This window comes from Mirounga angustirostris, unplaced genomic scaffold (genome assembly GCF_029215605.1).
Source record: "Mirounga angustirostris isolate CCGP_5_RB_7025 unplaced genomic scaffold, mMirAng1.0.hap1 SCAF_9, whole genome shotgun sequence".
NCBI classification, from domain to species: Eukaryota; Metazoa; Chordata; class Mammalia; order Carnivora; family Phocidae; genus Mirounga; species Mirounga angustirostris.
Window position 1 is genome coordinate 61,800,429 of NW_026991717.1, and position 24,750 is coordinate 61,825,178.

Below are 24,750 nucleotides of genomic sequence, written 5' to 3' on the forward strand. Positions count from 1 at the left end.
CCCCTAAAGAAAGAAAAAAGAAGGGACAAGAGGATTAGTAAAGGACACAACAACAAAAGATGTCAACAAATTTTATAATTTAGAAAAATGTTTGGGCGCCTGGGTGGCTCAGATGGTTAAGCGTCTGCCTTCGGCTCAGGTCATGATCCCGGGGTCCTGGGATCGAGTCCCGCGTCGGGCTCTCTGCTCCTTGGGAGCCTGCTTCTCCCTCTGCCTCTCTCTCTCTCTGTCTCTCATGAATAAATAAATAAAAATTTTTAAAATAAAAAAAAATGTTTCAGTGATTAGCAGAACAGAGAGGAAGGGACAAATTAAATGCCTGGCAGGGGTGGGGGGGTGTACCAAAAATGAACAGGCCATTTTACTTGATTGAGTAAATGTGTGAAAGTAACTGTCTATTCACATTCTTCCATTTCACAAATGTTTCCTAAGTACCTTTTAAGTGCCAGATTCTATAATACGCACAGACTATAAAAAGTGAAAAAGTCCCTTAAGCTCACTTCCTTATCATCTAGATTTCCATTTTGAAGTTTGTAAGCTAGGCTAACATATTCTGCCTGTCATTTAAGCCAATACTGTCAGGAAGCTAGAAGAAATGCTGCACTGAACACACCAACTCTTTCTAGCTAATTCTAAAAAGTGATACCAAATGTCACTATACACTTCCTCAGGAGGTAGAGAATTATAATTACTCAGATTAACAGACCTCTTTGGCAACCCTTCAGACAACTTTGTACTTAGGTTAAAAATTTCCCTATTGGGGCACCCGGGTGGCTCAGTCAGTTGGGCATCTGCCTTTGGCTCAGGTTATGATCCCCGGGGTCCTGGGATCGAGCCCCGCATCGGGCTCCTTGCTCAGCGGGAAGCCTGCTTCTCCCTCTGCCTGCTGCTCCCCCTGCTTGTGCTCTCTCTCTCTCTGTCAAATGAATATATCAAATCTTAAAAAAAAGGGGCGCCTGGGTGGCTCAGCCGTTAAGCGTCTGCCTTCAGCTTGGGTCTTGGTCCCAGGGTCCTGGGATCGAGCCCCGCATCGGGCTCCCTGCTCGGCAGGAAGCCTGCTTCTCCCTCTCCCACTCCCCCTGCTTGCGTTCCCTCTCTCGCTGTGTCTCTCTCTGTCAAATAAATAAATAATCTTAAAAAAAAACCTTAAAAAAATTTGCCTATTAACACATTATTTAGTGCTTTCCTTTTAGTGTTCATCGCTTTGACTTTTCATGTTTCTAGAGATATCTGTGATGTATTTCTTTTAGAGAAAAATTAAAACGTCAATATTCTGGGATGCCTGGGTGGCTCAGTTGGTTAAGCATCTGCCTTCAACTCAAGTCAGGATCTCAGGATCCCTGCTCAGCAGGGAGTCTGCTTCTCCCTCTCTCTCTGCCCCTCCCCTCCCGCCCCACTCATGCTCGCATGCACGCACGCTCTCTCGCTCTCAAATAAATAAAATCTTTTTTAAAAAACTTTAATATTCTATCTTATGAAAAAGTATTACTTACTCCACTCAACTTTTTATCATGTGAGCCACAATGGAAAATATTTCCATTCAGAGTGACCTGAAATTATGGGATTGCTAAAGTTAGCAAGGTTTCCATTAATAACATTAAAATTCATCTGCATCAATGAACTGAAGAAAGCAGAGTTAAAAGGTTAAATAAAAGGTGACCATTATTAAACACATCCCTAGTCAAAACTAGAACACAGAAATATATCCTAGGGGCAGAAAAACCAAGGAACAGAAATACAATGATGATTTCCATCTTCCAGATGGAGATATGCAATATTTGGATAACTTATAATGATCATAAAAAAAAAATCTACATGAAAAATTAGAGCCAGTCATCCCCAACTAAGTGGTTTCCCATATTATAACTTAATAGTTAATATCAATCTCCTAGTAACAAGGTCCTTCCTACCACAATTTATATCAACATGTGATAAATTAAGTGGTAGTGATGGATTATCAAGAGCTTTGGCTTAAACCCAAAGGACAATTGAGAGATTTACTAGATTTAAAAAGTGGTGGTACACATGCTCACAGATTGGAAGAATACTGTTAAAATGTCCATACCACCTAAAGCAATATATAGACTAAATGCAATCCCTATCAAAATACCAGCAAGATTTTCCATAAAACTAGAATAATCCTAAAACTTGTACAGAACCACAAAAGATCCCAAAAAGTCAAAGCAATCGAGAAAGAACAAAGCTGGAGGTATCACAATCCCAGATTTCAAACTATACTACAAAGCTTCAAATCAAAATACTATGTTACTGGCAAAAAAAGACAGACACATAGATCAATGGAATAGAACAGAGAACCCGGAAATAAATCCACAAATACACGGTCAATTAATCGACCACAAAGGAGGCAAGAACATACAACTGGAAAAGACAGTCTCTCCAATAAACGGTGTTGGGAAAACTGGATGGATGGCTACATGCAAAAAAATAACACTGGACCACTTTCTTACACCACATACCAAAAAAAAAAAAAAAAACTCAAAACGGATTAAAGACCAGGGTGCCTGGGTGGCTCAGTCAGTTAAGTGTCTGACTCTTGATTTCAGCTGAGGTCATGATCGCGGGGTCATGAGACTGAGCTCTGTGCTCAGAGGGGAGTCTGCCTGATATTCTCCTCCTCTCCCTCTGCCTCTCCCCCTGCTCGCTCTCTCTCTCTCAAATAAATCTTTTTTTAAAAAAATGAATTAGGGCACCTGCATGGCTCAGATGGTTAAGCGTCTGCCTTCGGCTCAGGTCATGATCCCAGGATCCTGGGATCGAGTCCCGCATCTTGCTCCCTGCTCCTTGGGAGCCTGCTTCTCCCTCTGCCTCTCTCTCTCTCTCTGTCTCTACTGAAGATAAATTTAAAAAAAAAAAAATCTTAAAAAAAATAATAATAATAAAAATTAAAAAATGAATTAAAGGGGTACCTGGGTGGCTCAGTCGTTAAGCGTCTGCCTTCAGCTCAGGTCATGATCCCAGAGTCCTGGGATCGAGCCCCACATGATGCTCCCTGCTCCACGGGAAGCCTGCTTCTCCCTCTCCCACTCTCCCTGCTTGTGTTCCCTCTCTGTGTCTCTATCAAATAAATAAATAAAAATCTTAAAAAAAAAATGATTTGAAGACCTAAATGTAAAACATGAAACCCTAAAACTCCTAAAAGAAAACACAGGCAGTAATCTCTTGGATTATCAGCCTTAGCAATATTTTCTGATCTGTCTCCTCCAGCCAAGGGAAACAAAAGCAAAACTAAACTAATGGGACTAGATCCATTGAACTAAAAAGCTTTCCCTCAGCAAAAAAAAAAAAAAAATACGAACAAAACAGACTGGAAGAAGATATTTGCAAATGATATATCTGATAAGAGGCTAATATCCAAGGGGCGCCTGGGTGGCTCAGTCGTTAAGTGTCTGCCTTCGGCTCAGGTCATGATCCCAGGGTCCTGGGATCGAGCCCCGCATCGGGCTCCCTGCTCCGCGGGAAGCCTGCTTCTCCCTCTCCCACCCCCCCGCTTGTGTTCCCTCTCTCGCTGTGTCTCTCTGTCAAAAAATAAAATCTTTAAAAAAAATTAAAAAAAAGAGGCTAATATCCAAAATATACAAAGAACTCACACAACTCAATACCAAACCAACAACAACCAGGGTGCCCAGGTGGCTCAGTTGGTTGGGTGTCTGCCTTCGGCTCAGGTCATGAATCCCAGGGTCCTGGGATCGAGCCCCACGTCAGGCTCCCTGCTCAGCGGGAGCCTGCTTCTCCCTCTCCTCCCTGTTCATGCTCTCTCTTGCTATCTCTGTCTCTCTCTCACAAATAAGTAAAATCTTTTTTAAAAATTTAAAATTTTTTAAAAAATTAAAATGGGCAGAGTCTAAATAGGCATTTTTCCAAAGCCATACAGACGGCCCAATGACACATGAAAAGATGTTCAAGTCACTAATCATCAGGGAAATGCAAATCAAAACCACAATGAGCTATCACCTCATACCAGTAAGAATCAGAAAGTACCACGTAGTATCAAAAAGACAAGCAATGACAAGTGCTGGTGAGGATGCAATGAAAAGAGAACCCTCCTGGACTGGTGATAGAAATGTAAACTGGAGCAGCCGCTATGGAAAACAGTATGGAGGTTCCTCAAAAATTTAAAAATAGAGGGGCGCCTGGGTGGCTCAGTCGTTAAGCGTTTGCCTTCAGCTCAGGTCATGATCCCGGGGTCCTAGGATCGAGTCCCTCATCGGGCTCCCTGCTCAGCGGGAAGCCTGCTTCTCCCTCTCCCATTCCCCCTGCTTATGTTCCCTCTCGCTGTGTCTCTGTCAAATAAATAAATTAAATTAAAAAAAAAAAGCAGCAGCAGCAATGAGGGAAGTTGCTTTAAAACTGGTGATCAGGAAAGACCTGATAGGTGTTTTAAACTGAGAACTGAATGACAGGAAGGAATCAGACTTATAGAACAACACTCTAGGCAAAGGAAGGTAAGTGCAAAAGGCATTAAAGTCAACACAAACAGCCCATTCAAGGAAAAGAAACAGCTTGTGTGGCTACCGCTTGCAGAAAGAAAGGAAAGATGGCAAGAGGTAAGGTTGCAGGGATAGGCAAAGGTGAGCTCATGTAGCATGCTGTAGGCCACAGTATGGAGTTTGGATTTTATAAGCCATATTTTAAGTATCCGATCTCTGTGCTTTAATTTGCACTCTAACTTCTCAATTTCAGCCCTTATTGCCTCACTTCAGGACTATATCATTATGATAATCTCCAACATCTCCTTCCTAATTTTAGCCTTGTCCCACTCCAAGCCATTCTCATCACCAGAGCAAAATCAAACATTTTTATAAAAGCAGTGTTATTACATTATCACTCTTCTGCTCAAAAACCTTCAAGGGGCAACAAGATAAAAACACCAGCTCCTTAGAAGCTCAAAGCTCCCTGTAACAAGGCCCTAATCCTCTCCCTCTCTCTAACTTTACCTTCTATCATAGCCCTAAACAAAACCTCATTCTAGCCAAACTGTTCCCTGAATGTACATGCATCTCCCACCATATGACCTTAGCTCACAGTATTCATCCCTCCACCTGCCCAAACAAACTTTATAACCTTGACTCCTCTACATCACCATTTCTTCTGCAAAGAAAGTTCTACCTAAGTAGGGGGCAAGAAAGATTACTCCCACTGAAGAAATACATGAGGAAAAGCACAGAAGCCTGGATATGTACATGATAATCACACACACAAAAATAGTGTCTATGATTGAGCAAATAAGGCATGGTGAGATATAATAGGAAATAAAGCCATTCAGTAGGATGGTCAAGAGCTATGGGGCCTGGGCGCCTGGGTGGCTCAGTCAGTTAAGCGTCTGCCTTCGGCTCAGGTCATGATCCCAGGGTCCTGGGATCAAGCCCCGCATCGGGCTCCCTGCTCTACGGGAAGCCTGCTTCTCCCTCTCCCACTCCCCCTGCTTGTGTTCCCTCTCTCGCTGTGTCTCTCTCTGTCAAATAAATAAATAAATAAATAAAATCTTAAAAAAAAAAAAGAGCTATGGGGCCTTATGCAAATTATTTAACCTTTCTGGCCTTCAGTTTCTTCACCTGCAAAATGAAGGCAATAACAATGCCCATGTCACAGTATTGTGGCAATTTATTCACTCACTCAGCAAACATTTCCTGGGCACTCATTCTGTATGCCAGCTTTGTTCTATGAATGTGGAAACAGCAATGAACAAGAGAGACAAAAGTCTCTGCCCTGTGGTACTTATATTTTAGTAAGGGAACCTTCAAACAAGCAAAATAAATGAATATACGATATGATATGCTATCCAGTGATAGATGAGACAGAAAACAAAATAATAGAGAAGAGGGAAAAGGAAAAAAGCAAAATTTTATTCAAGACACAAAAGAATTGAGGAAACGAGCCAACGCAGTTCCAGACAGAAGAAATCAGATATGAAAGGGCATGATCAAGGAAAAACAAGGAGGCTAAAGAGCTGGAGCAGAGAGTGGAGGGTTAGTGGTAAAAGATGAGGTCAGAGAAGTTACAGGGATCAGCTCAACACAGAACCTTATAGCCACTGCAAAGATTTTAGATTTTATTTTGCTAGAAATAATAAGACATTGGGGGTTGTTGAAGGGTTGTTGCCTTCAGAAATCCTGGAAAAAAAAGAAAAAAAATGACCTCCAACCTAGACTTCTATTATTCTATTTTCACGGATGGTAAAAGTGGTGGGTCTATGATAGGGGTCATCAAACTACTCAACCTAATGTTTGTTGTTGTAAATAGTTTTATTGAAACACAGCCAAGCCACATTCAGGGGCACCTAGCTAGCCCCACGTTGGGCTTCCTGCTCAGTGGGGAGTCTGCTTCTCCCTCTCCCTCTGCTCCTCTCCCCACTCATGCTCTCTCTCACGTGCTCTCTAATAAATACATAAAATCTTTTTAAAAATTCATTGAACAATCAACAAATATTTATTGAAAAACTACTACAGGCCAGGCACTGTTCTAGGACAGATAAAAATCCCTGACCTCTTAGAGCTTACATTCTAGTGCAAAACACAGAAAATAAACAAATAAAACAACAAATAATGTAATTTTAAATACCTACAATCTTACCACTGACCATAACCTTTTATTCCTCTGAATTTCCATATGCATGTATATAAATTTTTCTATGATTTAATTCTTCCATAATTTAAAGCAGTAATCTTGGCATTTTGGGTTCTATTCATTTAACATTTTAAGATTTTATTTATTTATTTATTCATTTGAGAGAGAGAGCTGGAACAGGAGTAGGAGCAGAGGGAAAGGGATTAGAAGACTCCATGCTGAGAGCGGAGCCCAGTGGGGCTCTACCCCCACGACCCTGAGATGATGACCCAAGCTGAAATCAAGAGTCAGGGACCTCCACTGAGCCACCCAGGTGCCCCCATTTAACATTATTTTGAGAACTTATTTTCAAAGTTGCTACAAAACCTTTAATTTGTATTTTTTTACTTCTAATGCTACAATTTACTTAATATTCCCCTATTCTTCAGTCCCCTATTCTTCATTACATGTTACCTCCAGCCTTTGCTATATGTGCAACAAAGGACCAGAGTGAGGTGATTCCCCTTTCCAGAGGAACTTGGGCAGCGCAGGCAATGAGCTGCTGGGTTTGCAGCAGATCATTACAACTGATAGTAGGAACCCACATCATTAGGACTAACATGCTTAAATAAGAAACAGGCCAGGGGCATCTGGGTGGCTCAGTCAGTTGAGCAGTGGACTCTTGGTTTCAGCTCAGTCATGATCTCAGGGTCGTGGGATTGAGCCTCATCCAGCTCAGCACTCAGTACGGAGTCTGCATGTCCCTCTCCCTCCCCTTCTGCCCCTCCCCCAACATCCAGCAGAAAAGAAAAAGGTCATATCCACCCACTCCAGGCAAAACCTTAGGTATAAAAAGAATTCTTGTTGAGGTGCCAGTCGAGAAATGTGTGCTCTATTCAGGAACTCTGGTTGACTATATGTAAGGATAGAATCCTCTGGCATGCTTGCACTATGAGATGATGCACTATCAAGCCCAGAGTAACTTTTCTCAAATTCCTTGAAAGTCTATGCAGAACCAACAAACTGACATCCAAAAATAGTCATGAGCCACTGAATAGTCCATGAGGATTTGCAAGGACTTGATAATAATCAGTCTCAAAATCAAAGATGATTTTCACTATCACTGGCTAGAAGATTTAAGATGTGGGAATGGAGGGACGCCTGGGTGGCTCAGTCGGTTAAGCAGCTGCCTTCGGCCCAGGTCATGATCCCAGGGTCCTGGGATCGAGTCCCATATCGGGCTCCTCGCTCAGTAGGGAACCTGCTTCTCCCTCTCTCTCCCTCTGCTTGTGCTCTGTCAAATAAATAAAATCTTAAAGAAAAAAAAAAAAAAAAGGATGTGGGAATGGATCATGAAGATAATTTTTTTATGAAGATCATTTAAAGGGTCATTTGAAGGTTGTCATGGAAGCAGGTATAGATTATTTCATATGCTCCAGAGGATCCTGGAACTGAGGTTTCTGGATGAAAGATTTCATGTCAGTACAAGGAAAAGTGGTAAGCTCTCTGACACCAGATGTATTTAGCAAAAAGTGACTGATTGGGGCACCTGGGTGGCTCAGTTAAGTGCATGACTTCGGCTCAGGTCATGATCTCAGGGTCCTGGGACAGAGTCCTGCATCAGGCTCCCTGCTCAGCGGGGAGCCTGCTTCCCTCTCTGCCTCTGCCCCTCCCCCTGCGCATGCTCTCTCTCTCTCTCTCTCAAATAAATAAAATCTTTTAAAAAAAAGGTGATCAACTTTAGTGGCTTTGTAAAGGATAATCAGAATCTGACAGGGGTTTTTTTCTTATTCTTTACCAGTATCTTTAATTCATTTTTGTTTTTATCAAAGTTATCCATGAACAGAGATTAAAGAGGTAAATAAGTACAATGGCTTATTACAAAAGACAGTGATCCTCTACTCCAACAATTTCCCAATTCCCAGGGGCAAATATTCAACTTTTATGGCTGAATCTTTTGGTATATACTTCCATATCATTACATGTTTTTTTTCTTTTTTTCTTCTTTCCAGTTTTAGGCACTATTAACTTCCCACCATAGAAGATGAGAATTTAGCTCTCCTTCCTCTTCACATCTCTATATATACATGTGCACACTTCCCATCCCCTAGTCTTCCCAATATAATTATATAATTCTAATTAAATCAATACTCAAGGTTCATATAAATCTTATTCGGAGCTGGGCACGCAGCATACTTATTAAGCTAGGCTACACAAACAGATCCCAAAATATCAGCCTGGTGAGTGAATATTCAGGTCATTAATTAAGCCAGTTCTCCTCCAGAGTCATCCCAGGACTCAGGCTGACAGCAGTTCTGCCATCTTGACTACAAGGCTTCCAAGGCTATCCCAGATGTTGCAGCCCAGATAGCCAGGGAAGGCTGACAAAACTGTAATACATGAAGGAGGTCAGGCCCACTTCCACTAGAGGAAATAAGTCATGTAACTAATCAAACTGCAATAGAGACTGGGGGATTCTGCCTAACTACATGCCCAAAGAAAGGGAGAGCAAATTTGAGTAGAATGGTTACTTTTCCTCAAAAAAAGTTCGTGAAAAAACCTGTAATGGACCTTAGAAATAGATGGCAGAGGAAGAGGGAAGAAAGGATATAAAGGAAAATAAGTCAGCTAACCCAACCTAAAGGAAGATTAATAAACATCCCACAAAAATGGAGAAAAATCGGAGCCCCTGGGTGGCTCAGTCATTAAGCGTCTGCCTTCAGCTCAGGTCGTGATCCCAGGGTCCTGGGATGGAGCCCCACATCGGGCTCCCTGCTCCACGGGGAAGCCTGCTTCTCCCTCTCCTACTCCCCCTGCTTGTGTTCCCTCTCTCGCTGTGTCTCTCTCTGTCAAATAAAATCTTTTAAAATAAATAAATAAATAAAATTTTTTAAATGGAGGAAAATTAAAAGGTGATTCATTCAAGAAACACTCTCCTTTTGTTATGCACCACACTCCACGTTAAGTACAATAAAAAACATATACATTTGGGCGCCTGGGTGGCTCAGTTGGTTGGGCAACTGCCTTCAGCTCAGGTCATGATCCTGGAGTCCGTGGATTGAGTCCCGCATTGGGCTCCCTGCTCGGCAGGGAGTCTGCTTCTCCCTCTGACCCTAACCACTCTCATGTGCTCTCTCTCATTCTCTCTCAAATAAATAAATAAAATCTTTAAAAAATAATAATTAAAAAATATATACATTAAATGTAATGTACTATCCTCAATTAAATCCTGAAACAGAATAAGGACATTAATGGAAAAACTAATGAAATCCAAATAAAGTCTGGAGTTTACTAACAGTTATTTACCAACATTGGTTTCTTAGTTTGGACAAATGTACCACAGTAATGTTAAGATGGGTTTTTTGTTTTGTTTTGTTTTAAGATTTTATTTATTTATTTGACAGAGAGAGAGAGACAGCAAGAGAGGGAACACAAGCAGGGGGAGTAGGAGAGGAAGAAGCAGGCTTCCCACGGAGCAGGAAGCCCGAAGTGGGGCTCGATCCCGGGACTCCGGAATCATGACCTGAGCCGAAGGCAGACGCTTAACTGACTGAGCCACCCAGGCGCCCCAGTAATGTTAAGATGTTAACATGAGGGGAAACTGGATGAGGGGTATACAGAAACCTCTGTATAGTCTTTGCAACTTTTCTATAAATCTAAAATTACTCCCAAAAAAGTATTTAAAAAAAAAACTCAGTTATGAAGGTACAACCACTGCAGTTCCTCAAAAAAATATAGAATCACCATGTGATCCATCAATTCTACTTCCAGATGTATACTCAAAAGAACTGAAAGCAGAGTCAAAGAGATGTCTGTACATCCATGTTCACAGCAGTATTATTCAAAATAAACAAAAAGTGGAAGCAATTGAAGTGTTCATCAACAGATAACAAGATAAATTAAAAAATGTGATATATACACACAATGGGATATTATTCAGCATTAAAAAGTAATTTTTGGGGGGTAAGATTTTTTTTTTTTTTTTAATTTAACAGAGAGAGAGACAGCAAGACAGGGAACACAAGCAGGGGGAGAGGGAGAGGAAGAAGCAGACTCCCCACTGAGCAGGGAGCCCGACGCAGGGCTCAATCCCAGCACCCTGGGATCATGACCTGAGCTGAAGGTAGACACTTAACGACTGAGCCACCCAGGCGCCCCTAAAAAGAAATTCTAACACATGCTACAATATGGATGAACCCTGAAGACATTAGGCTAAATAAGCCAGTTCCAAAAGGACAAATATTTTGCACAATTCCATTTATGTGAGGTACCTAGAGTAGTCAAGTTCATAGAGACAGAAAGTAGAATGTGGTTGCCAGGAACTGGGGGGAGAGAATAGTAAGCTAGTATTTTATGAGAACAGAGTTTCAGCTTGGAAAGATGAAAATTCTAGAGATGGATGGTGGTAACTGGTTGCACAACCATGTGAATGTACTTAGTGTCAAAGATCTGTACACTTAAAAATGGTTACAATGGGGGCCCCTGGGGACACAGTCGATTGTGTCCAACTCCCAGTTTCGGTTTTGGCTCAGGTCGTGATCTGAGAGGTGAGACTGAGCCCCATGATCTGCTCCCCACTGATTACAGAGTTGGCTTGAGATTCTCTCTCCCTCTGCCCCCCTCCTTGTGTGCTCATTCTCTCTTTCCCTAAATCATTTTTTTTTTTTTTAAGATTTTATTTATTTGAGAGAGAGAATGAGATAGAGAGAGCATGGGGGGGGCGGTCAGAGGGAGAAGCAGACTCCCTGCTGAGCAGGGAGCCCAATGTGGGACTCAATCCCAGGACTCCAGGATCATGACCTGAGCCGAAGGCAGTCGCTTAACCGAGTCACCCAGGCGCCCCCCTAAATCATTTTTTTAAAATGGTTACAATAATATATATATTTTTTACTACAATTAAAAAAATACAGCTATATAAGCACATTGATAGAGGTTTGAACAGAATACTTCCAATCAACAGAAAAAAGCTCTAAAACAAATTCTGACTTCCCTGAGACTATGACATCTAAGGTAGGTTTGAGCAAGACAGTGATACTAGAGAAGGAATGGGAGGTGGGGAGTACGGAATACAACAGAAGCACAGTAAGTATGGTAGTCTAGAGCAGGGGTCAGCACACTGCAGTCCCATAAGCCATGTTCTGCCATAGGTTTTTGTATAGGCCACAAATTAAGAATAGTTTTCACATTTTTAATGTGGAAAAAAAAGTTAAAATTTAAAGTTGAAAAAAAGTTAAAATAGGGGTGGTGCCTGGCTGGCTCTGTTGGAAGAGCATGTGACCCTTGGTAACAGAGTCTTGAGTTCGAGCCCCACATCAGATGTAGAGATTGCTTAAACTTTTTTTTAAAAATTAAAATAAAATTTTATGACATGCAGGAATTATATGAAATTCCAATTTCAGTGTCCATAAATAGTTTCCCTGGAACACAGCCATAATCGTTTGTTTACAGAATGTCTATGGCTGCTTTCATGCTACCACAGCAGAGTTGAATAGTTATGACAGAAACAATAAAGCCTACAAAACTTAAAATATTTTCTATTTTGCCCTTTACAAAAAAGTCTGCCAACCCGTCTAGAAACCTGAAATAGTACATTTAGTATGGCTAAATCAAAGATATGTATGAGGGAGACACACGGCAAATGAAATAAACCATAGGGTAGTGGGCTTTATGTGCTAAGCTAAGGAATCTGAACTTGTCTCAACTTGATTCCATTTACTATGAGAAGCCACTGAAGAACTGTGTAGAAAGTAATCTGATCAGATAAACTTTTATCCACTTGCTTTTAAAGGTATCTGAGCTATTCATTTATTAAAAGAACAAAACTTCCCACTTAAAAAAAAAAAAAGGCCTTAAAAAAATAAATAAAACTAAAATTTAAATTAAAAAAAAAGCCTAGAGGCGGGGCTCCTGGGTGGCTCAGTCGTTAAGCGTCTGCCTTCAGCTCAGGTCATGATCCCAGGGTCCTGGGATCAAGCCCCGCATGGGGCTCCCTGCTCCGCGGGAAGCCTGCTTCTCCCTCTCCCACTCCCCTGCTTGTGTTCCCTCTCTCGCTGTGTCTCTGTCAAATAAATAAATAAAATCTTAAAAAAAATAAAAATTAAAAAAGCCTAGAAGCCTATCAATAAGGTTAACAGTGATAGCATATTAAAAATTTTTATCTCCTGGGGCGCCTAGCTGGCTCAGTCGAACATGCAACTTTTTTTTTTTTTTTTAAGATTTTATTTATTTATTTGACAGAGAGAGACACAACGAGAGAGGGAACACAAGCAAGGGGAGTGGGAGACAGAGAAGCAGGCTTCCCCCAGAGCAGGGAGCCCGATGCGGGGCTCGATCCCAGGACCCTGGGATCATGACCTGAGCCGAAGGCAGACGCTTAAAAGACTGAGCCACCCAGGTGCCCCGAACATGCAACTCTTGATCTCAGGGTTGTGAATTCAAGCCCCATGATGGGTGTAAAAACTACTCAAAATCTTAAAAATAAATTTTATCTCCTTCTTTGTGCTTATCCATGTTTTTCAAATCTTCAAATCTGAATTATAAAGCTGCTTTTATAACCAAAATACAAAACTCAGTATTTTTAAATTCCTATTCAATATGCACACATTTGTTTTATATGTTCTATACTTTTCTCCCCCACCCTTGGGTGGAAAAGTCTAGGAAAACCTACACACAGCAAAACTATGAAAGCATGCCTCTGTCACACTTGCAAAGGATAAATGACATTCTACCTTTTCAAATTACATAGTTGCTTTATAGACATGAAAGAATAAAATATTTGAATGCAAGTACTGGCAGGGCACTCTCCTGCTACATAGGGCTTTCATCACATTGAACAAATAGCCAAATCAGTATCTTAATGAAACTAAAAGTGTTAAAAGATCGGTGAAAATGCAGAGCTTGAAAATCAAGTCAAAATGTTGAAAACTGACGCAAGATAAGACTACATATACCCTGCGAATATAATTATGTGTTTAAAGAAATGCAAAGTCCTTGATTTATACCACAGTACTTTGCACTTAATGATACACTGCTTGTTAAGGTCAAATTCTTTTTTAATGTTCTGTTCCAGTTCTTCCACTAAACTGTCAGGGATTCATGTGCAGGGAACCATTTCTTTTATTTCTTTTGTGTGTCCCCCACAGCACCTCATACAGTGCCCATATATGGTAGGTGCTCAATACATGCTTACAATTGAATGACAAAATAATTAACCCTACTTTGAGCTCACAGACTGAAACCCTCACACCTACAATTCACACCATTAAGACTCCCTCTACCCAACAGTTTAAAGGACACTCCTGGGGCGAGTACTGCTGATTCTACTGGATTTATTACATTAGGTTTCTTCTCCAGCAAAGAGCTCAAAGTACACATCTAATGTTAAAATAGTATTCCCGACTACTGAGAAGGTGGGTGGAAAAGTAGGCAAGTGAAGGAACAATCTTTTTTTTTTTTTTTAAGATTTTATTTATTTGACAGAGAGAGACACAGCGAGAGAGGGAACACAAGCAGGGGGAGTGGGAGAGGGAGAAGCAGGCTTCCCGCAGAACAGGGAGCCCGATGCGGGGCTCGATCCCAGGACCCTGGGATCATGACCTGAGCTGAAGGCAGACGCTTAACGACTGAGCCACCCAGGCGCCCCGTGAAGGAACAATCTATTATAATAGCTTGCCTCCAAAGAAATGAGCATTACTCAGTCCTAGAGATTAAAACATTCCTCAAATGTCTCTGAACTAAGACCCCTAACTGACATAATTTCATTAAACTTTGTACTAGCTAAAGTCTATCACAATGTATATCATTAAAACCAAAAATCCACCATTAAAAAAGTCCTAAAAATCTCAGCTACCAGTCCATATGATTGTGTAAGATCTAGCTGTAATTATTTACTCTGCCAAAATAAAACTTCTAAACTTTTTCAAAGCATTATGATTGAACATCTACCACATGCTAAGCACTAGAGAAACAAATGAATAAGAAAACCAGTCAAGGGTACCTGGGTGGCTCAGTCGTTAAACATCTGCCCTCAGCTCAGGGCATGATCCCAGGGTCCTGGAATCGAGTCCCACATCGGGCTCCCTGCTCGGCGGGAAGCCTGCTTCTCCCTCTCCCCCTCCCTCTGCTTGTGTTCCCTCTCTCGCTGTGTCTCTCTCTGTCAAATGAATAAATAAAAAAATCTTTAAAAAAAAAAAAACAGTCAAAATATCAACTGATTTTGTATTCTGCTATAAATTAAAATACTACCAACAGAGCTGAAGAATTACCATGCAGTGAGGAACCAACTCTATCTGTGGAAATTTGGGGAAATTACTACCAAATCTAAGCTGGACATTGAAGACTTGAGTAGGAGTTTGAGGCAAAGAGCAAGAAAAGGGGGAGAAAGAATATTCCTGGCAAATGCAGAGCTATACACAAACAGAACACACTGGGCATGGCAAACAGAGGAGAAAGAGGTAGGATAGAGTTAGACAATGATGGGTCTGGTATGAAAGCTATGAGAGTTGGAATTTATGCCCCCAGGTAATGGACACAAAGTGGAAATCTTGAGGAAATTTTGACAAAAACCTGAAGAATCAGTTCACGTAACAGAAAGAGTCTAGGTCATATTAAAATCATCTCAAAGGTATGATTTCATATTATACCATATAGACACAGTTCTGTAAATACTGTGCTGATGCAGATACAAAAGACATCTAAGTGTAACCTATTCCTCTGTCCATGCTTTCAACTGAGTCTCAGGGCTCAGTCACTGGCCCTCTCCCTCTTTACTTCCTGCCTGATCTTACCAGACCCATGGTTTTAAAACACTACATATTGGGTGGGGGTTGGGTTAGCCTGGTGATGGGTATTAAAGAGGGCACATATTGAATGGAGCACTGGGTGTTACACGCAAACAATGAATCATGGAACACTACATCAAAAACTAATGATGCAATGTATGGTGATTAACATAACATAATAAAATAATAAATAAATAAATAAGTATACACGCATTATGTATGTATGAATTCATATATATAATATATATCTAAATTATGTATGTAAACCTAGGGGTGTGTGTGTGTGTTTCTGTGTGTGTATACAGCTTCAAACTAATGAAGCTAATCACTATAAAGGAGGAATTTGTAAAAGGTTTCTGTTTATTAAGAATTGTTGATTAGAGGCGCCTGGGTGGCTCAGTCGTTAAGCGTCTGCCTTCGGCTCAGGTCAAGATCCCAGGGTCCTGGGATCAAGCCCTCCATCAGGCTCCCTGCTCTGCCGGAGGCCTGCTTCGCCCTCTGCCACTCCCCCTGCTTGTGTTCCCTCTCTCGCTGTGTCTCTCTCTGTCAAATAAATAAATAAAATCTTTAAAAAAAAAAAAAAAAGAATTGTTGATTAAACTGGATTGACATTTTGACTCATTTTGAAATGCTCAAATAGTTAATTCCTTTGACCTCATGGAGTGATGAAATACAATTTTATTTTACTGTATTAAATAATCTTAAAATGTTCTAAAAATAAACAAAACACTACGTATTGATGATATCCCAAATGTATTATTATATTCACAGCTCTAACCTTTTCTCTGAGCTCCAGACTTAAACAGTCAACTGCTAACTCAACGATTATTCCTAGATATTTAGTGATATCTCAAATTCAACATTATCCAATGAAACTCTTCATTTTAGGGACACCTGGGGGGCTTGGTTGGTTAAGCATCTGACTCTTGATTTCGGCTCAGGTGATGATCTCAGGGTCACTGAGATCGAGCCTGCTTAATATGCTCTCTTTTAAAAAAAAAAAAAAAGAAGAAAGATGCTCTCTCTTCCCTCTCCCCCAAGCGCCACCCCCTGCACACTCAGTGGGGAGTCTGCTTGAGATTCTCTCCTTCTGCCCCTCCCCTCCCACTCTCTCTCTCTCTAAAAATAAGTAAATAAATTTTTTAAAATAAATAAAAATAAAACTCTTCATTTTATTTATTTTTTTTTTAAAGATTTTATTTATTTTTTAGAGAGCGAGCGAGAGAGAAACAGCATGAGAGGGGAGAGGGTCAGAGGGAGAAGCAGGCTCCCCGCTGAGCCGGGAGCCCGATGTGGGACTCGATCCCAGGACCCTGGGATCATGACCCGAGCCGAAGGCAGACGCCCAACCATCTGAGCCACCCAGGCGCCCCTAAAACTCTTCATTTTAAATCCCAAACTAGCTATTCCAGTTTTCATCTCTGTACGTGGCACCAGTTGCTCTAGCTAAAAACCTTGTTATCATCTTTGATTCCCTCCTTCTCTCACCTCCAACTAAGCCATCAGCAAACTCTATTGGTTCTACTTTCAAAATATACCCTGAATCAGATCCTTTCTCACTGCCTCCATCACTGCCTCCCTGATCCAAGCCACCATACTTCTTTTTATCATTCCAGTGACTTCCTAAATGGTCTCCTACAGCCCCCCTTGTCTCTACAGCAAAGTGATCTTTTTAAAACATAAATTTTTTTAAAAAATTAAAAAATAAAACATAAATTTGACTATCATTTTTCTTCATAAAACTGTCCAATGAATCCCATCACACTTAGAATGAAATCCAAAGCCCTTCTGGTCTACCAGACTCTATACCATCTGAGACCACCAACTACCCAGTACCATTTCCTAACACTTCCAATTATTACCCCAGCAATCTCCAAACTATAGCACACCAGCCTTTTTACACTTCCTTGAAAATTGCAAACTGATTCTCACCCCAGAGTCTTTGCATTAGCACTCTCTCTCACCACTTGAAATGCACCATGTTAGCCTGGGATGCTCCTTATCATTCAGGTCTCTTTATGCTCAAGAGTTACCTCAGAGAAACCTTACCTGACAACCTATCTAAAAGAACCACCAAACCCACCACACCACTCACTATCCTCTCATACTATTTTCTTCACAGCACTTAGATAATACCTGAAATCATATTATTTATCAGTTTATTGTCTATTTACTAGAGTGTAAATTCCATGAGAGCAGGGACTTTGTCTTATTCACTGCTCAATCCCAAGCCCTGGTATAATACCTGGCATTCAATAGGGCTCATTAATTATTTGTTGTTGAATGAACAAATTTACCTAATTGGCCTAATCTACCTTATTTATATTTTTATCCTGTTGTGCGTAATTCAATTTGCTTCCCTACTTTTGGATTTATATCTAATTCATGATTACCAGGCTTTTCTTCCTAGAACAGAGAACTAAGCAGTTTAAAGACTGTTAAAACAAGCTATACTATACTAATGCCTTTAATTCCTTTCTATAATTAGCCTTGTCAGCAACTTGTCCAGTTGTTTTTCTTTGACTATAACTTCCATTATCCTTTCTATATTATCAGAATTTTCAATGTACTGCTTATCATAAATGCTATTGATAAAGATGGGCAGACATGCCAAGAAAGTTGTAACCAATATTTTTTATATTGCTTATAACACAAGTTTGGGTTTGCTTTTTTTTTTTTTTTTTTTTTAAGATTTTATTTATCAGAGAGAAAGAACACAAGCAGGGGGAGCGTGGGAGCAGCAGGCAGAGGGAGAAGCAGGCTCCCCACTGAGCAAGGAGCCCGATGCGGGGCTCAATCCTAGGACCCTGGGATCATGACCCGAGCCGAAGGCAGACACTTAACTGACTGAGCCACCCAGGCATCCCTGGGTTGGTTGGTTTGTTTTTTAAGTAAAGAAAAAATAGAAAGTACAGAAAAAGAAAACCATAGAAAAGTAAACATTTAAAAAACAAATTCAGGGGCGCCTGGGTGGCTCAGTTGGTTAAGCGACTGCCTTCGGCTCAGGTCATGATCCTGGAGTCCCGGGATCGAGTCCCGCATCGGGCTCCCTGCTCGGCGGGGAGTCTGCTTCTCCCTCTGACCCTCCTCCCTCTCATGCTCTCTCTCTCTCTCTCTCATTCTCTCAAATAAATAAAATCTTTAAAAACAACAACAACAACAAAAAAAAAAACAAATTCAGGGAGCCTGGGTGGCTCAGTCGGTTAAGCGACTGCCTTTGGCTCAGGTCATGATCCTGGAGTCCCTGGATCCAGTCCCGCATCGGGCTCCCTGCTCGGCAGGGAGTCTGCTTCTCCCTCTGACCCTCCCCCTTCTCATGTGCCCTCTCTCTCATTCTCTCTCTCTCAAATAAATAAAATCTTTTAAAAAATAAAAATAAAAAACAAATTCAAAGAGCAACAAGTCATGTTGATAGTATATACTCTAACCCCAGTTCACTAATGAGAAAAATATTAAATCCCAACTGAAGGACATGTTACAAAATACTGACCAGTACTCCTCAAAACTGTCAAGGCTATCAAAAATAAAGAAAGTCTGAGCTCTCTTTTGTCAGGTGCGTGGCACTGGCAGGATGAGCAAGTGCTGCAATCTTCATACTGCAAGAAGTTCTGTAGCCACCGACTGAGATCAGAAGTGACATGATAAACAGAATAAGAAAGCTCATTTAGGCACAGCCCTTAAGGCCAACCCTTTGGGAGGCGTTTCCCAGGCAAAGGAAATTGTGCTGGAAAAAGTAGGGGTTGAAGCCAAACAGCCAAATTTTGCCATCAGGAAGTATATCAGGGTCCAGCTGATCAAGAACGGCAAAAAAAAAAATCAGTCTTTGTACCCAATGATGATTGTTTGAATTTTATTCAGGAAAATGATGAGGCTCTAGTTGTTGGATTTGGTTGTAAAGGTCATGCTGTCAGTGACATTCCTGGAGTTCACTTTAAGGTTGTCAAAGTAGCCAGGGTCTCTCTTTTGGCCTTACACAAAGGCAAGAAGGAAAGACCAAGACCATAAGTTTTGATGGTGAAAACCTGACATAATGAATTTTCATATGCCAAAAAAGAGTCTGAGAAACTATTATAACCAAGAAGTTCTCAAAGGGACATAATTACCAAAAGTATTGTGGCTGTGTAAAAGTTCTGAAAGGCAATAGCTTCATATGAACTCTCTGGAGATGCCTTGGAAGATCAAGCAATCAGCTTTGTTTGCAATGAAGCTATAGCCATCTTGATAATACATCCCTTGTTTGTTTTCACTTGTTCCTTACCTCACTTCCTTTTCCTCCCTCACACCTTCTTCCCTGGAATTTCACCCTTTAATAGAACATTAGTATAACAACATTATCTACAATAGCCAAATTATGCAAACAGCCCAAGGATCCATCAATTGATAAGTGGATAAAGAAGATGGAACATTAGTCATAAAAGAAGAATGAAATCTTGCCATTCGCAACAACATGGATGGAGCTAGAGAGTAGAACGCTAAGTGGAATAAGCCAGAGAAAGACAAATACCTTATGACTTCACTCATATGTGGAATTTAAGAAACAAGTGAGGGGTGCCTGGCTGGCTCAGTCTGTGGAACATGCGACTCTTGATCTTGGGTTGAGTTTGAGCCTCACACTGGATATAGAGATTACTTAAATAAATATTAAGGAAAAAAAAGAAACAAAACAAATGAGCAAAGGGGGTTAAGCGCGGCAGGGGAGAGAGAAGTAGGCAAACCAAGAAACAAACTCCTAACTATAGAGAACAAGCTGATGGATACCAGGAGGGCGGTAGGCAAGAGGATGGGGATAAATTATTGGGATTAAGGAGTGCCCTTGTTTTTTTTTTTTTTAAAAAAAAAAAAAAAAGGAGTGCACTTGTTGTGATGAGCTTCAGGTGATGTACGGAAGTGTTGCATCATTACACTTTACACCTGAAACTAATATTACACTGTATGTTAACTAAATGGAATTTCTTTTAAGTTTTATTTTTAAGTAATCTCTACACCCAATGTTGGGCTCAAACTCACAACCCTGAGATCAAGAGTTGCATGTTCTGCCAAATGAGCCAGCCAGGCACCCCAACTAATTGGAATTTAAATAAAAACTTAAAAAAATAATAAAAATAAAGCACTAGTACATTAAAAAAAAAGTACCATGGTATCCTGGATGGAATCCTGGAATTAAAAAAGGACATTAGGAGTGCCTGGGTGGGTTGGGCGTCTGCCTTTGGTTCAGATCATGATCCCAGGGTCCTGGGATTGAGTCCCACATCGGGCTCCCTGCTCGGCCAGGAGCCTGCTTCTCCCTCTGCCTGCTGCTTCCCCTGCTTGTGCTCTATCAAATAAATAAAAATCTTTAAAAAAAAAAGAAAAGAAAAAGAACATTAGATAAAAACTAAAGAAATCTGATTATACTGTGGACTTTAGTTAATAATAATGTATCAGTATTTATTGGTTCATTCTTTATAATACATATACCATACTAACATAAGATGCTAATACAGAAAACTGGGTGTTGGGTGGGTGTATGGGAACTCTATTATATCATCTTTGCAGTTTTTCTATAAATCTAAAACTGTTCTAAAAAGTAATGCTTGTTTTTTAAATTCATCCAAAAACCCTACCACTCAAATAAAATCACCATTAGTTTACATTTGATGTATACCATTTTAGACTTTTACGTAAATTTTAGACTTTTGGACACATATACGTACAGTCCTACAAAAAATGCAATCTTCCTACACATTTTACCTAACAAAATATATAAGCTTTCCAAGTAATTAGTAGAAATCTATATTATGTCTACTAACTACAAGGTATTATCATCTATGAAAGTACCATATTTATTTAACCGACTGCCTATTATTTAACATTTTTTTCCAAGTTTTAGCTATTATAAAAAAAATACCACAAAAACAACTCTTTAATAAACATCTTTCCAAACTTACGAATTAGTGCCTTACAAAGAAAAGCTGCTGAGTCAAAGGGCATACAGGTTTTGAATGCTTTCAGTACATACAGCCAAAATACCCTTCAAGAAGGATGTTCCCATATAAATATCCACTAACAGCAGTGTATGAGCGTGCCAATTTCCTCACTCCTATGCCAATACAATATTAACACTTTATTATGTATATGCAAAAGTGCCAGACTGGGGGTTGGGGGGGTTGCTTTGTGTTACCTGATTATAAGTAAAAAATAATGAATCTGTATCTTTATTGGTTATTTTTCTCTATGTATGTGATCTACCTATTCACGTATCATTAGCCCATCCACTAGATATTAAAGTCATTAAATTTACAAGTCGAACATATGGTGCAAATTTTTTCCCCCACAATCTGCCTGGCATTGTTCATCACTGGATACCCTACACCTGAAAAACTGCCTGGCACATAGTAAGCACTCAATAAATATATTAAATACTGAGCAAATAAATGTCTTTAACTTTATAATGTTTTTGCCAATTACACGTTGTTTTATGCAGTAATTCAAACAATACCTGCCTTTATGGATTCTGCCTTTACAGTCATGCTCAGAACAGCTCATCCCATCTCAAGACTGGAAAAATGTTTACCCATTTTTTTAAAGTGGTTATTTTCTGACTTGACATTTAAAAGATTTTATTTTTAAATAATCTCTATGCCCAACGCGGGGCTTTAATTTACAACCCCGAGTTCAAGAGTGGCAACCAACTGAGCCAGCCAGGTGCCTGCTGACTTCACATTTTATATTTAACTATTTAATTCACTTGGATTTTATTTTACTTACATTTGGTAGGATTCCATTTTATTATTTTTCAAACGGTTAGCCAATTGTTCCAACACAATTTTGAAATTCTCTCTCAACTAACGTGAAAAACCACCTGTATAATACTAAATAGCTTTAAATATTTCCAAATTTATTATTCTGTACCACGGCTCTATTCCAAAGTTACTACTCATTATTTTGATTATCATAGCTTTATTTATATATTCACTAGTACAAGTCCCCCCCCCCCACTTCACTCTTTCAAAACTTTTCTTACTTTACAGATTCATTCTTCCAAATGAACTTTGGAATCATTGTCAAATTTGAAAAGGCATTATGGTTGGAATTATGTGAAATTATCAGCCTCATGAGCTAATGCAAGTTACTTAATCTATTTTACTCTCTGGTAAAATAGAGGTAATAGTACTTACCTCATAAGTTTGTTAACTAAATGAATTAAGACATACAAAATACTAAGCTGAAAGATTTTAACATTATAATTGTTCAAAAGTAACTTGTTATAATGCTTACTCAAAAAATGTTTTCCAGATTGTGCTCCCACAAAATTCAAAGGCCCTTTAAGATACATCAAAGGGTAGCACACAAAACATAAGCAGTGATATGAAAAATACATAATAGCCTGCTTCATTTCACTAAAGCCCCATCCCTTGACAAAATGAAGGGCTAGAGCTGGGAGCAGAACACCATGAAAAACATCAAAGGTCGGTGGCAAGGAAGCCTCAAAAATTTTACAAATATTGTACCACCCAGTGGAGAGGACGACTTCTAGGTCCTTCTAGTCACAGCCTTATGGAGCATCAGCAAATCTCTTCTAACTACTTGTTCCCCCAGCTCCACAGTTAATAGACAATACTACTTAACTCTTGACTTCTTTCCAGGATACACATAGAGACTAGCCCTCTAAAAGCCAGAATACTTTTCAAACGACAGAGTGGAAAGGCAGAATATAAATGCAATTGATAAATATGGACAGATATGCCCAGAATATTATAAGAAATTATCTCCAGGTTTCCCACATCACTGTAATGATGGGAGGGATACAGTGTGGATTTCTTTTTTCTTGTGGGGAGACGGGCTTGTCTCATTTCGTTCCTTAATTCTTGTTATCTGCATGAGACTGGGATTAGGTGGAGGTCACATACCATAGGGAGGACTTAAAAAAATCTTACACAGAAATGAGAAAATGGAGGCCGGGAGTGGCAACAGGCCTTCTTCATTACAGAAGTAGCCAAAGGCCTATACCCGAGGTCCTCTCAATTCCCAGACCACAGCTCATGCCACCACACCATACAGCCTCTCGCCGACGACTGCCACGCTTCGAGGTGGGAGGAGCAAAACCAGACGGATCACGCCGCAGCAAGGACACTAGAGAAAACCACAGGTCGGCGCAGTCGACGGCACGTGACTGGCCACGCCTCTCCCCCACACCCTCCCCCTTCCCCGCGCCAGCAGCACGCGCTGCCAACCTCGTCATGTGACCTTCACGCGGCCCCGGCGCTCCCCCTGCTAGGCGACTCTTTCCAGCAGCCATTTTGCCGAGAACTTGTCGTCCGTGCTCACAGCGGGGCAGGACGCCACGAAAACCCGTGGCCAGATTTTACAGGCCGCACACGCGCTTCGAAAGAGCGCTCAGACAGTGAAGGCTGAGCCGAACCTCACTGAACACGTCGCACCCCGGGGCGCCGGGGAAAGCTGTGGGTGCGCCTCAACCTGCGATTGGCTGCGGCGTCCACGTGACGCCCCTGCCCCCCCCATTTTCCCCTTCCCCCCCAACAAAAACACCCAAACAGACTCTTAACACCTCGCGCCAAGTACACGCCACTGGGCGCGTGGGGACGAACGGGGCGCGTGGCAACCAAGGCGCCTGCGCGTACCTGCCGGGGCCGACCGGAACGGGCCCACGCGCCGCTCCGCTCACGGGTCCCGGAATCCTCGCGCTGCCGGACCACCCGGCTAGTCATTGGCTGCCAGGTTTGGTCACGTGTTCATATCAGGCCCGCCCCTAACCGCTAATCACCTGGCACCGTGCTCGAAGCGGTGCCGAAAGTCATTCGCACGCGGAAAGGGAGGGTAGTTAGAGGACCTCCTTTTTTGCCGCTTTGGGGTTACATTCATAAAGGGGAAACGAAAAAGCCGGGTCTCAAAACTAAGTAAGCTCACACCTACCGGTTTAACTTCGCGTGCCTCTTCAGGAGCCGGGAACCATCGCCCTTGGGCGCTCCCCGTTGCACGCCGGGATACGCCTGGCGCCCCTCAGTGTGCTGCAGAGCATGCCGGGAAAAGCACCTCTCCCGATTTCCTGGCTCTCACCTCCGGGGTGTTCCTTTCATGTCCCCGTGAAAGCCGGGTTCTTGGGCTGGGAGTGAGGCGGTTTGAGTAATTACCGGAGTGTGACTGGATAGAGCAGGCACTTTTAGTGCCCCTTTCCCCACTTGTTCATCTGTGTGGTCTTGGGGAAACCGCTCAACCTTTCTTCATGGAGTATGCATTTAGTAAGTGCCTGTTGAGTGCCTTTGTGAATATTGCAACAAAACAACAAGAGTATTTGCCTACTACGAAACTATCAGCCTTTCATGGTTAGTGGAAAAGAATGCTAATTTAAATACAACTTAACTACAAAACCCAGTAGGAAGTGGAACTAATGCTTGGAGTTTCTCTT

The 24,750-nt window shown here is 41.1% G+C and overlaps 1 protein-coding gene across 4 annotated transcripts in view; it reads right to left on the reverse strand.

Annotated features, from left to right (window-relative positions):
* MGA (MAX dimerization protein MGA) overlaps nt 1–24,355 on the reverse strand; it is a 166,132-nt gene extending 141,777 nt beyond the window's left edge. Inside the window, exon 1 of one of the 4 annotated variants that reach the window (XM_064570614.1) lies at nt 24,258–24,355. The gene's annotated coding sequence lies outside the window, so the exon portion shown is untranslated. Of the gene's footprint in view, nt 1–20,477; nt 20,679–23,557; nt 23,795–23,965; nt 24,175–24,257 lie in introns of those variants that run through there. The other 3 variants (XM_064570615.1, XM_064570618.1, XM_064570621.1) reach the window with 3 other exon arrangements.
* Nucleotides 24,356–24,750: the final 395 nt, after the last annotated feature.